The sequence below is a fragment of the Dermacentor silvarum genome, chromosome 2 (genome assembly GCF_013339745.2).
Source record: "Dermacentor silvarum isolate Dsil-2018 chromosome 2, BIME_Dsil_1.4, whole genome shotgun sequence".
NCBI lineage: Eukaryota > Metazoa > Arthropoda > Arachnida > Ixodida > Ixodidae > Dermacentor > Dermacentor silvarum.
Genome location: NC_051155.1, coordinates 137,125,543 through 137,138,224, shown reverse-complemented (window position 1 = coordinate 137,138,224; position 12,682 = coordinate 137,125,543). Strand labels below are relative to the sequence as shown.

The 12,682-nt window shown below is 47.4% G+C and overlaps 1 pseudogene; it reads right to left on the bottom strand.

The window, feature by feature from the left end:
• The window catches only part of LOC119440419 (DNA (cytosine-5)-methyltransferase PliMCI-like), a 232,638-nt pseudogene that overhangs the window by 77,677 nt on the left and 142,279 nt on the right, over positions 1-12,682 (bottom strand).

Genomic DNA, 12,682 nt, shown 5'->3' with positions numbered 1-12,682 from the left:
CTGCCTGAACAAACAACATTAAGAATTCTTATTTGAGACAGCCATGACTGTCTGACACTAGGATAGACCATGATGATCCCAAGGCACACGACAACAGCTGCAAAATGTTTTTGAAAGATTCGAGTTTTCCAAGTTTTTCTGCACACAAGAAAAAGCTGCCATGAAGTATAAACATATGAAAAGTTATGTTTTACCTTCTTTGGTATAGTATAGTATGTTCAAATACTCTTTCCGACAAGTATCCTTGTCAAGGTGTGTGTCCTCGGGTCTGTAGAAGAAAGTAAAAAGCAATCATGTCCCAGCAAACCACAAATATTCATTGGATGTACCACAAAAGACCAAATATTCAAGACATTTAACAACGTCTAGTTTACACCTATAGTATGTTCGACTAGTACGTGGTAGTCAAGGGTCATCCAAAAGACATCGAATGCATTTGTGATTTGGACATCTCTTGCACATTCAAAGCTTTCGCACATTGATCGTACATTGTGCGTTGTCAGTAGATGCACGCACTATGCACAGAAATACAAGCAAGTTGTCTCTAATGCCTAACAATGGGAAGCTAGGAGAGCAAAAGTCGCGCTGTTGCCTGTTACAGCCCTGCAGCGGGACATTTACTTTGTTTTTCGACATCATCATCACTGTGCATGTTAGAGATTCTACGAGAGGAAAAATGTGTACCTGAATTGCGAAATATTCATCTGTTCATTCTGAAAAGATTCAACTGTAGTATTAAAGCCCAGAATTTCAGTTATGACTGCATTTATTTCTGCACGGACTGCTGGAGGTCTATTAACGTTGCTGCTGGACACCGCGCGCAAAAGCCAATACTTTCGGTATTTTTTCTCTATGCTTTCGGTCTCGGTTACGTCATTTTTTTCTCATACAAAGATGCTTTATTTTTCAGTTATATCTATTAGTACACTGTTGAAAATACGTAACCTTTAACTTGCTGATGCATTACGACAGTTTATAAAGAAAAAAAGAAGCTTGAACTCGCAATCTTTGCTCGCAATAGCTTTGATTTCGCATCGCCACTGATATCAATTCAGCTACACGCGCCTCGATGCAAGTGCGCAGCAATGTTCCGCACGCGAGCAGCGTGTGTTTTATTAGTGTCTTTTGGACTTTTGTGCGGTTGACGATGGCCCAAGTATGTATATACTAGGCAGAACTGTACAGTTGCGTACTGAAATTTAGAGCTGTGCTTCTGACTGCTATTTGTGGTACGTTTGTTCGCCTTGTGGAGTGCTTATAGAAATGTTCTGAGGGCAACTGTTTTGATGGTTAATTTGCACATATTTGTATCACTTGGCTTCCGGCGCTCCTCTTCAAGTGTCAGAGATATTTTTCATTTGCAATGCCTATCTTTAAGTCTCTGGCGGCATTATGTTATTGGCAATTTCGTGGTGTGAGAAGCTGCCTGAGCAAGGGACGTATTCTTAAACGTTCAATTTCAGCGATATTTCGCTTTTCGCCTTCAGATGTGCGCTGACTGGCTGGTTGAGCAAAATTCAATGACGTCGGGCTCAACCAGCCAATCAGCTCATCCAATTTTGCTAAAACAGCCAACCAGCACACACCTAAAGGCGAAAAGGGAAATATCGCCGAAGTGGAACGTTTCAGAATACGTCCCCAAGTTGCCTATCAAGACGAACATTCCATCTTGGGAATCTGCTTGTGTGGAATTTCTTTTACCAGGTATTTTTAAATATAGCTAGAAAGTACTGGCGTTCTATTTTGAATCCGGTGGCCCCAGAAGCAGGTGCTGGCAAGCAGGCCATGCACTTTTGGTCATTAATTATTATGTGATATTACCTCCTACTAATCAGTTTTATTCTTTTTAATTATAATTGTGGCACTGTGTCTACCAGTCATTTTCTGAGTGTTAACACCCTTTTCTCGTTACTTTTGTTTTAGTGAAGTTTAATTTTCAAGAATCTGTTTTTATTTTTTTATTCACGTTTAACCTGTTTGTATACACCTAGAACTTGTAATGAATATTTTCATACATGTGCCTGGCGGGGGGCGGCCGATCATTTTTGTAATAAAGTTTTATGAGTTGTATAAATAAAAAGTAACATTGGTATAACATTGTGAGTTTCACTGGTGTGCTTTACCTAGTGCTTACTGAACTCACTATTTTTCATTTATCCATTGCAGGATTTGTAATCATGCATAATGATCAAAATGCAGATTTACGATTTTGTTAGCAGAGTTTTCGCATTTGATGAGTGCTAGAACTATATATAAAAGTTGACAGTCACTTTAGCGAACACTGAAGAGGATGACGGCAGAAGCCTGCGCACTCACGAAGCATTATCTGTCATTCTCATTCGCATGCATTGTTACTTCCTATTGTTTTCTCCTACGAAAGTTGTGGGCTCGAGTGCCTTAATTACCTGTGCCTTCATTAACTTCGTCCTAATTACCACCAATGGTTCCAGGCTCTACTCCCACCAAAGGTCGAAGGTTTGAGTACCTTAATTAATTGTATCTTAATTAACTTTGCCTTAATTACCACAAAAGTCGTGGGTTCGACTTCCACCAAAGGTCGAGGGTTCGAGTGCCTTAATTGCCTTAAGTAACTTTGCCCTAATTAACACCCAGGGTAGTGGGTCCGACTCTACCTTCACAATGTCAATTGGAATCCAACTTGGAAATAACTTGGGGATATGGCTGATTCGCCCATATCTCCAAGTGGTTTCAACTCCCAACGAAGGTAATGGGTTAGAGTGCCTCAATTAACTCTATCTTAATGAGCTGTGCCTTAATTCATTTCGACCTAATTAACACTAAAGGTCGAGGGCTCAATCCCCAATTCTGGTGCCATTGAATTTTGGTGCTGTAACGCTAGACATCGGATTTTTCGACCATTTAGCCATCTAAGGATTTCACCTGTGTTGCAATTTATATTTTCACATTCACACGTGTACACGTTAACAAAACATTTCAAGCAAAGTCACTAGCTACATGCCAACAATGGGGCTAACTGTGCCATTAGTGTGCCTCAACAGATGTACCATCGAGGACAAATTAAATGCGAACAGCGGAGCGTGTGGCCGAAGCATAGCTAAAAGTATACGGTGCATGTCGTCGGCTAGTCGTTGTGCACGTGCTTGGGGATGTAGTTCTCGAGGAAGAGTGCAGCGCTGCTCGCCCTATTGCGATAAACGTCACCCGTATTTTGTCCGAAAGTTGTTTTCTCATCTCTCCGCGGCAGTGCCATACCCACCTGGCAGTACACTGTTATGGTGGCTAGCACCATCGCTACATCTGTAGTGTGATATAGCTGGCACGCACCCAGCTTGCTAACGTGCGTTGCCTTGCTTTTGTTACCACCATCAAAGCTGCCAGTGTCTAATCGTAATTTGAATAGCATGAAAAATGTATTGCCTTAACAGTAATCACAGATAGGAATGGCACTGCAATGGCGGTGTGAGAATACAAGCTTCAAACAAAAAACAGGTGACGCACCCCGCATCGAAACCACATGCATGTGTACAATGATCGCTGGCTGATGCCGCACACTGTGCCTTTAGTTACGCTTTGGCCACACACACTGCTGTTCGCATTTCATTTGTATTTGACAGTACATCTGCTGTGGCACTTGCAGGTATGCAGCTCATTAGACAGTTTTAGTTTAGCGTTAGCGTAATAGCGGGGTTACGGGAAATAGCGTTACCGTTCTGCAAACGAACTTTGCAGAACGAGAGTTTTAGTATAGCGTGATAGCGTAGTTTACGTGCGGGACGCTATTCCATTACGCTTTGAATTTCGCATACACAGGGCACCTAATTCTATGTGTGTGTGCGTCCGGAAAGTTCGATAGGCAGCGCAATCGAAGCCAGGAGCGCATTGTATTTTTACTTCACATGTCCGTCGATCTGCAACGAAACAGACAAGCAGTACAAGCTGTCTGCCATAGCCTCCGAAATTCTCCCATCTCAGAGGCCATATGCCGTCGTCGCGCCTATCTCCCGACTTTAGCGACAGATGGCGCTGGCATCTCAGAAAAAATTTCTCTCGTTAGGCTTAGGCGCGTTCGAAACAAGAAGCGATCTCGAAAATTCCTCAAGATTAGCCATAACACTCTCTCGGCGAAGCGGCATGAGACTAAGCAAAAGCCGTTTACGCAGTCATTTGCTACGAACGAAGTGAATTCTACAAAAACAGCGCCAAATTCAGTTCGAAGCGGGCGACCGGGACCACCGCCATGTTTTACGTACACTACGTACACCACGCTAACACGGTAACGTTAACTCTGAGAAATAGCGTGCGCACGGTAAACGGTATGGGTCAGTTAGCGTTCTGCGCATGCGCACTTCGATCCCGCTATTCCGGTACGCCCGCTATTCCGGTAACCACGCTAAACTAAAACTGTCTATTATAGCGTCAACAGCAAAAATCCACTAGATGTTCTATGGACCTCCTGCATCCCCAAAAAGAACATCTATTAGAGGTCACTTATGTCCAGCTGCGACATCCCTTCAACGTTACAGCAACGTGATCTGGATGGGACTTAGATTATCCATGGTACGTATTTGTAATCATGTTTGGAGAAATATAGATATCTATAGGATGTGTGCAATGTCTCAAACATGATGTTCTTTGGACATCTATGGTACATTAATGGTTCACTGGGGTGGCACAATCGTCAGTGACAAGACAAGCATGCCTTAAAGGCACGCTGTTGTTATCAGGGTAAAATTCCTTTGTCGCCAACAGTTTAGGGCTCCTCCAAGCTCAACAGCTTTCTTATCAATTTTATATCAAACTAGATGACTATCGTCATGTCAGTGCAGGACACTTGCATTATATGAATGCAATATATGGTGGCATGTAAACAACATGAATACATCCATGTAACATCGATAATGATTCTATAGGCAGGCAAGGCTTTGTCCCTACAAAGAGTTACAATGGTCAGTTCCGAACACTTGGTTGTTGAAAAGTGGCATTTGTGACCTCAGACATGATAGCACAGCAAGCAGCAGAAAAATCTGAAGTGCCTTTCAATTGTGTTTTCAGTGCAAACAAATAAATAAAATAAAGGACAAGCAGAAAGAAAGACTACAGAGTAAATTTTTTTTTTTTTTTTTTTTTCAGGAAAGCTTACCTGCAGAACTTTCTAATTCTGAAGGTGGCCACAGTTTGCCTATTTCTGGTCTTCGTAGCCGCAATGGAAAGAATGCACGCAACTTGAAATGGCTCACATCTGTTCCCATTTGACAAATCCATGAATTTCGATGATGCCTACAAAATAAATGCAGCACACTTGAACCATTCTATTCGGAAAGCTAAACATATTGCCACACTTCTACACATCTGGAAACTATCCAATAAATAAAGCAATGCAAGAAAAACTGCATATGGCTTTTTTTTTTTTTAATTGACGCAGTTACTCAGTGGCTATGGCATTGCACTGTGAAGCACAAGATCATGGGTTCAATTCCCAGCCTTGGCGACTGCATTTTGATGGAGCAAAATTCAAGACCTGTGTGCTTAGATTTAAGCGCACATTAAAGAACCCTAGGTGGTCTAAATTAATCTGTGTCCCCCACTGCATGCTTATAATCCAATTGTGGTTTTGGCACATACATAAAGCATTGCTGAAACTATACAAACGAAGGCCACAGATAGTTACCTCGTAGGTATTTTTATTAGTCAACAAGCTGTCATAATTGCTGTTAACTCTTTCCCTACCATGGGGAAAATAGGTGTTTTTTGTATGTCATGGCAGGTGTTTTTTTCTGCAAGAACTACTGCACTCAATATTTAATGTAATACATTAACAGAAAGCAAAATGAATGCACTTTTCACACATAAAAGTTTTATTAATGAGATGTATGTCATAAAAAAATATGAATTGTTAAAATCAAGATTGTGCAATAAAATTGAACAAAGTTTGTAAAGAAACGCTTGTATCTACTAAGAAAAAAATTTTCCGAAAATGATGAGATATACAGTATGTATTGCCGTCTTTTAGGCACTATCTCCGAAAAAATCAAAATTTTTTTATTGAACAGGTATTCCGCTACAAAAATTTTAATGCAAGCACTACAGTTGGGCGTGCCGGGCTGTGGCCGCCGATGTTCTGGGCTGGTTTGCGTCATCGTCGTTTTCAGACTCAAAGTCCAACGAAAAGTCAGAGTCTTGTGACTCGCTGCTATTCGATGTATCGGTAACACCAACTGCAGGGGCAGCGGAATCAGCATGCGCGCCGTTTCCGGAGCCGGACATTTTTGTGTTCTGCTTTGACGATCGCGAAAGTTCGGAGCGTGTTCAAAAATCACCGCCTGGTGGGAAAAAAGCTAACTGCATAGAAAACAAAAATATAGTTTCTCCTCTTGCACGTCCGATGGTGCAGTGTGTCCGTGAGTGGCGCGGAAGTTATCAAAAGCGGAATTTCAAACCATCGATAGAGGCCGTGAGGTCACTTTTTGTAAAGCCTAGTTGCACAATTGCCTCAAACTTATCGGGCAACTCCTTTTTTATCTGGCCCTTATCCGGCCCTCCTGGGCCGCAAAGCCTGAAATGACGCACGACCTTCCGCCACACTTTTCACAATGCATCTGGGATTGTAGGGGCCCCTCCTCAGTTTTATTGCGATAGCAATTATATGGACACTTCAACCGGATTTCTGCCGTCGGCGTCGCCGTCGCCGTGAGGTTCCGTATAGATTCCAAGGGCGACAAAATCGTCACCGCGCGCCGTATGCGCGAGCGATAGGGCGCGGGGGACGCGCGCTATCACGGAGGGCGAACTCCCCCGCGCGCTATCACGGAGAGCGAACGCACGGTGGAAAGCAAACGCAACCGTCGCCCGAAAGGCTGTGGGGGTATGGGAGGGAGGGAGCCGGGGCGGCGCTGTGCTCCAGCACCAAAGGCGTATCTTGCTACTCAATCTCCCACGCGAAAGCAAGAAACGGAAAGAGGGGGGGGGGGGCAGCTTCTCCTCTGCCCACTTCTCCTTTGCCCGGCGGTGCCGGTCGCCCACACCGTCTCTTATCTCCACACGGCTCTGACCTCTGTATGCTCTGTGCATTCGCCGCTCAGTTTCCGTTGAAGCGATAGACCGCGCGAACCTGCGCTTCCTGCCAGCGTTTTGACAGTCGTTGGCTGCAGTCATTCAGTGTGATCTATTCATGTTTGCTTGTGCGCGCTGACACCACGATTGTTAATTCAGTTTGTAAGCTAATGTGTATAAGTTTATGCAGCCGATAAAACTACTATCCCTACTCCGAATTGCCCTCTACTAATTTGCTATCGCAATCGATGCTTCGCCTTTCGGGCGAAACTGCGACATTTTTTTTTTCTTCTTCTATGGGAGCCACATTCTGGATTACAGTTAAACCTGGCTATAACAACATTGACAAATTCCCGAAAAACTTCGTTATAAAGAGGATTTCGTTATATACAGGTTCGGCACGAAAATTCAAAAAATAAACGTTTACCATATTTACTCTATTCTAACGCGCCCTCAATTGTAACGCGCACCCGTTTTCCGTTTTCGTCGAAGCACTCATCCTCGGCATGTCACACCAGGTACCGGATGCGTGGACGCGTGTCGTTTCGCACAAGCGCGAGGCATCGGAAACGAAGAGCGAGCGTCACAATGCCGTCGTAGTGTCGTATAGTGTTACAGTAGAACCTCGCTGTTACGTTCCCGGGGGCTGCGTTTTCCCGGCTGTTACGTCGCTTTCGACCAGTCCCGGCACAGCTCCCATAGAACTCAATGCATTGGTAACCCCGCTGTTGCGTCGCAACTGTGCGACCGTTCCCGCATCATACGTTGCGAACTGCCACCACGCGCCAGCCCGAGCGGCCTTTTTTAATTTTTCATGTCACTTGGCTTGGTGGCTTGACGATGGCATTGGCCACCCAAAGTGCCGGGGCGACAACTATGACGTATTTTCGGTTTCCGTAAGCAAAAGTATGACCCTTGAGATCTGTATTTCCCATATAAAGATGGTGTCCCTGACGCGTTGTGGCCCTAAAATTGGTTTTGGCTCATAGATATTCCGTATATAAGGTACGGCCACGCTAGCGGCAAAAAACGCGCGCGTCATGCAGCGAGCGGCAAGTTGCCGCGCGTCAGCGCCTTGCCGCGAGGCCACTGTGGCATGCGCGTCTCGCCGCGCGGCAGCGCGATAAGATCTCCCGCGCTCTCCGAACGGGCGAGCAACACCGCGAGCGCTCGTTTCATGCGAGAGACGACGATCGTCGATTGAAAACCCGGCGCGGACCGGCGGCGTTCCGGTTGTAATGGCTCTGTGACGTCACCCTCGTCGCTCTTGATTGTTTCTTCATCTCGCAGCACACGGAATTTGCCGCAGAAATGGGTCTCGAACACATTTCGCGCGGCACGCTGCAAGACCCCCGATTACTGCCGCTCTTGCCGCGCGAGGCATGACGCGTTGCCGCGCGTTTCTGACGCGCGGTTATGCTGCGTGTTTTTGCCACTAGCGTGGCCGTACCCTAAAGTCCAAGGGCGATAACACTGTCGCCGCGCGCCGTATGCTGTATGTGCGAGTGAAAACGTGCGAGGGGAGCCGAGGACCGCGTCTAAATCTCGCGCGTGCAAGAAAAGCAGGGAGGAAGCGCGCCTTCTTCCGTTGCGCTCGAGGCACCGGTGAGAGAGCGAGGGGGGAGGGATAGCGGGGCGGCGCGCAGTCGCACAGGCCGTATCTTGAAAGCGATCTGCGTTGGGGCAAAGTCTAGCAGCGTAGGTGCGTCGGCGGCTGGCAGCTTTCTGCGTGCTGTGTGTTCTCGGCGCTCAGTTTGCGTTGAAGCGATAGACAACAGCACGAAGGTCCCTTCGCTCGCTTCTCCAGCGGCGCTTCCACACACCGCCAGCGTTTGACAGCGCGTGTCCGCGCTCATCGAGTCTGATGTGCCACAGCAGTGTACCAGCGCGTCAGCAACATCAGCTGGAAAAGAAGAGAGTGCCGGCTTGGCGGGCTAGGCCAGCTGCAGCAAGCGGCAGGATCAGATTTGAATGAAGGGAGGGGGAAAGGTCACGCCCGCGGCGGCTAGATCGCCGGATCGAGGGATGCAGGGCCGAGCACACGCACGCACGTACACGTGCGCTCGCTTCGCATTCCATCGCGGCGGAGAAGGTGCTTCCGGTTGCTGCTCGCGCAATAATGACAAAATTTGGGACGAAATCTCTAGGTGGTCGGAGGGGGGGGAAATTCGTTATATCGAGGGCGTCTCCCGCTGCCACTTCGCTACGTAGAGGTCTCAAATACATGTGCTTCTATGGAGTAACGGCGGGGAATCGAAAAACTTGGTTATATCCAGGAATTCGTTATATGGAGGTTCGTTATAAGCAGGTTTAACTGTATTCACTTTCAAGGACACTTTATTTTGACATAACGACGACATAACAAACAGTTGCAGCATAGTAGATGTAAACGCATTAACATAGACAGAAACCAGAATACAAGGAGGTGAAGCTGCTGAGTGGCACTTGCAACACTGTGTTTAACTCTTTCTGTACTGAGGACATTTGGCATCATTATCCTGCTATCGATGATTTGAAACGCCGCTTTCCAGACAAAAGACAAAAAGACAAAGACGCCGAAAGACAATCCGGCCCGTTCCCGGACACACTGCACTATCGGACATGAAGGAAGAGAACTATATTTTAGTTTTCTAAGCAGTTCGCTTTTTTCCTGCCAGGCAGTGATTTTTGGACGTGCTCCGAAGTTTCGCTATCGTCAAAGTGGAAAGCAAAAATGGCTACCCGCTATTAACGGTTTTGAATGCCGTTTTCGAGCCCTTCCGCGCCGTTCACGGACACACCACGCCATCCGACTTGAAGGAGAACTATATTTTTGTTTTCTAAGCAGTTCACTTAGAACCTTTTGTGAGATACATATGCACCCTATTAATAATTATATACCTCTGGACACACCACACAACCACAGCAAACTTGGAACAGCACAAACTGACAAGCAACTCGCTGTTTTTAGATCACAGTGGCTTGTTCTGCGACTTTGTTGTTGATGATTTTGCCTGCTTCAGGAAATTGTCAGAAATAACTTGCTGCAAGTAGGTACCCCTTTGGTGTACTTTAACAATCAGGACACTTCAAAAGGTATTGTGCACCCCCAATACTGCGATATTTTTGTGTAAACTGTATACGGTTTCTAAGCTGAACTTCACAAAAGAATGCATTTGGCGCCGCTGTTACAGCAACTTTTGTACATTGCAGCCGATGCCTAAACCAACGCGCGTGCCCGACCGATCGCGAAACACCCATTTTGCGACACGTGCACCGTCGCAACGAAGCAGTTTGAATTACAGTATAGACCACTTATAACGTAACCGCTTATAGTGCAGGAGCGGATATAGTGCGGTCTTTTCACACTCCCGTTAATTTTCCCACAGCACTCCATGTACAGTAAAAGCTCGTTAATTCGAATTTCGCGGGGACGCCCAATGAGTTCGAATTAAACCGAAATTCGAACTAACGAAATTCATTGAAAAAACAGCAGGAATTGAGACCGGGTTGTTGGAAAATCACTCAAAATATTTACTTGCGAAAATAATCCGTGATCACTGTCTGTTTCTCTTCTTTGAATGCGATCGCCATAGCCTTGTTTTCCAACGCGCGAACGTGGCAGAAAGCATCCTCTGCGTCTTCCTCGAAGCTGAAGAATAGACGCGCGACACGCATAGCCTCCATTAGTTCCAAAGCTGAGGGCCGCGTGGGTGCATCATCCTCTTCGTCATCCGCACCTACATCGACGACGGGCGCTTCTCCACCAGTCACCTGCGCGATGATATCATCGTCGGTGATTGTGCTGCAGACCTCTGCACAGCGATCTGCATCGACGTAGTCGTCGAAGGTCACGTCCTCCAGCGCATCCCGCAATCCGGCAGGAATGACCACGGCCTCGCGCTCGTCGGGCTCGCAAGCTATGCCCTCATTGGTCACACAAAAGCCACTGTGGCGGAAGCAATTGGCAACAGTTGTTGCCGTGACCTGATCCCAGGCCCGCACCAACATATGCAAGGCCGTGAGCAGCGTCACATCGTAGCGACACGGCACCGAACGACTTCGTAGCTCTGACGTACACGAGGCCTAGTGACTGAATGTGCAGCACACGATGCGACGAGCGAGCGCAATCAATGACGACAGTGATGCCGCTGCGCTCGCCCCATCTATCGTTCAGCCTTGAAAGCTTGCGGCGGCAGTATAAAATACCACCACGCAGCGGCGCGCAGTTCGAATTATCGATAGAGGAGCCGATGCGCGCGTGAACTAACGAGTTGGTTAACCCATGGACGCCTATATATTGTCGCCGGACCATGACCATCAGTTCGAATTAACCCGAAAGTTCGAATTAATGAGGTGCGAATTAACGAGCTTTCACTGTATACACGTATCGCTTATAGTGCAGTAGCGGGAAACGAAATACCGGTTACAGTGCGGCCGCCTGGGAGTACGGAAGTCAGCGGAGACAGCGAACGCTCCCCTCAAACGGGCGCCCCAAGAAGTGCTCGAGGAAGAAAGAGTGACGAAGTGGAGGAGAAGGGCACGTGGTGCAAACGAACAGCCAGTGAGACTGAAACCAGAATATTGAGTGCGAGTCATGAAATATCACGGCGCGCATAGCGAGCGAGGGCCACGAAACTGCCAATGCCGGCCATCGCTCGCTTCACGATAACGGCAGTAAACAAAACTTCGGGGAGCGGGCGGCGCCGGCACGGCACGGCCAAGGGCGCACGCAGAGACCATGGAATGTGAGGGAGGAAGCGGATTTCGCCTCGGCAACTCCGCCGCTTCGGTGGCTCCCCTCGCCCTTCCTCGTAGCTCCCTCACTTTCGACTGTGACCGTGCGAACTTGCCGCCGTGCAGGCACCACCGCTCCAGCCGGCCCAGCGCCAGCTCCCCGAAGTCTCGTTTTCTGCCGTTATCGGGAAGCGGGCGTTTGCCGGTGTGGGCAGTTTCATTGGCCGGCCTAGGACAGCGCCGCTGCTTCCCTCTGCGCCGTAGCCGCAGCGTGCAAGGTCAACACGTAACTAGAAAGTAGAGGAAGCATAAAGGAGAAAGAAGGGTTCACTGCCATTTTCCACGCGTGGCTACGGTAGCGTGGCTGAGACATCGGCACATACACGAATGTTCCAGCGCAACGCAGAATCGGCCACCTTGCCGTTTGAGAGAGAGTGAAATTTCCGCCGCGTTATTTATTTATTTTTTTTGTTCGCACGTGACATTGAGGGGTCTCTCCTAAGCTTTTACTCTATAGGCCGTTTCGCATGCTGCGACTGGAGCGAAAAAAATTGGTGCGATTGCACGCGTCGCAATGCGATTTTTGGTGGTGCCGGAGCAATGCCAGTCAGAGGCGCCGCCGCGTGAATTATTTCGAATTAACGAGATTCGACTGTAAATTGAATGCAAACGTTCTAGCCGCATTCCTCGACTGTCGCATACGTGTGGCGGCTCGGTGCACATGTTTTGCATATGTGTGGGCCTTGAAACTTGTTGCTTTGGTGATAGTGCGGTACCGCTTATAGTGCGGATATTCGCGACTCCGGCAACTTACGTTATAAGCGGTCTACACTGTATCACAATGTCATTGCATATTTATGACAAAGTCGGCAAGCTTGAGTTTGCGGAAGTTTTATTTCCAGAAGTCGGTCAGCCTGGATTTCTTACGCTTCTC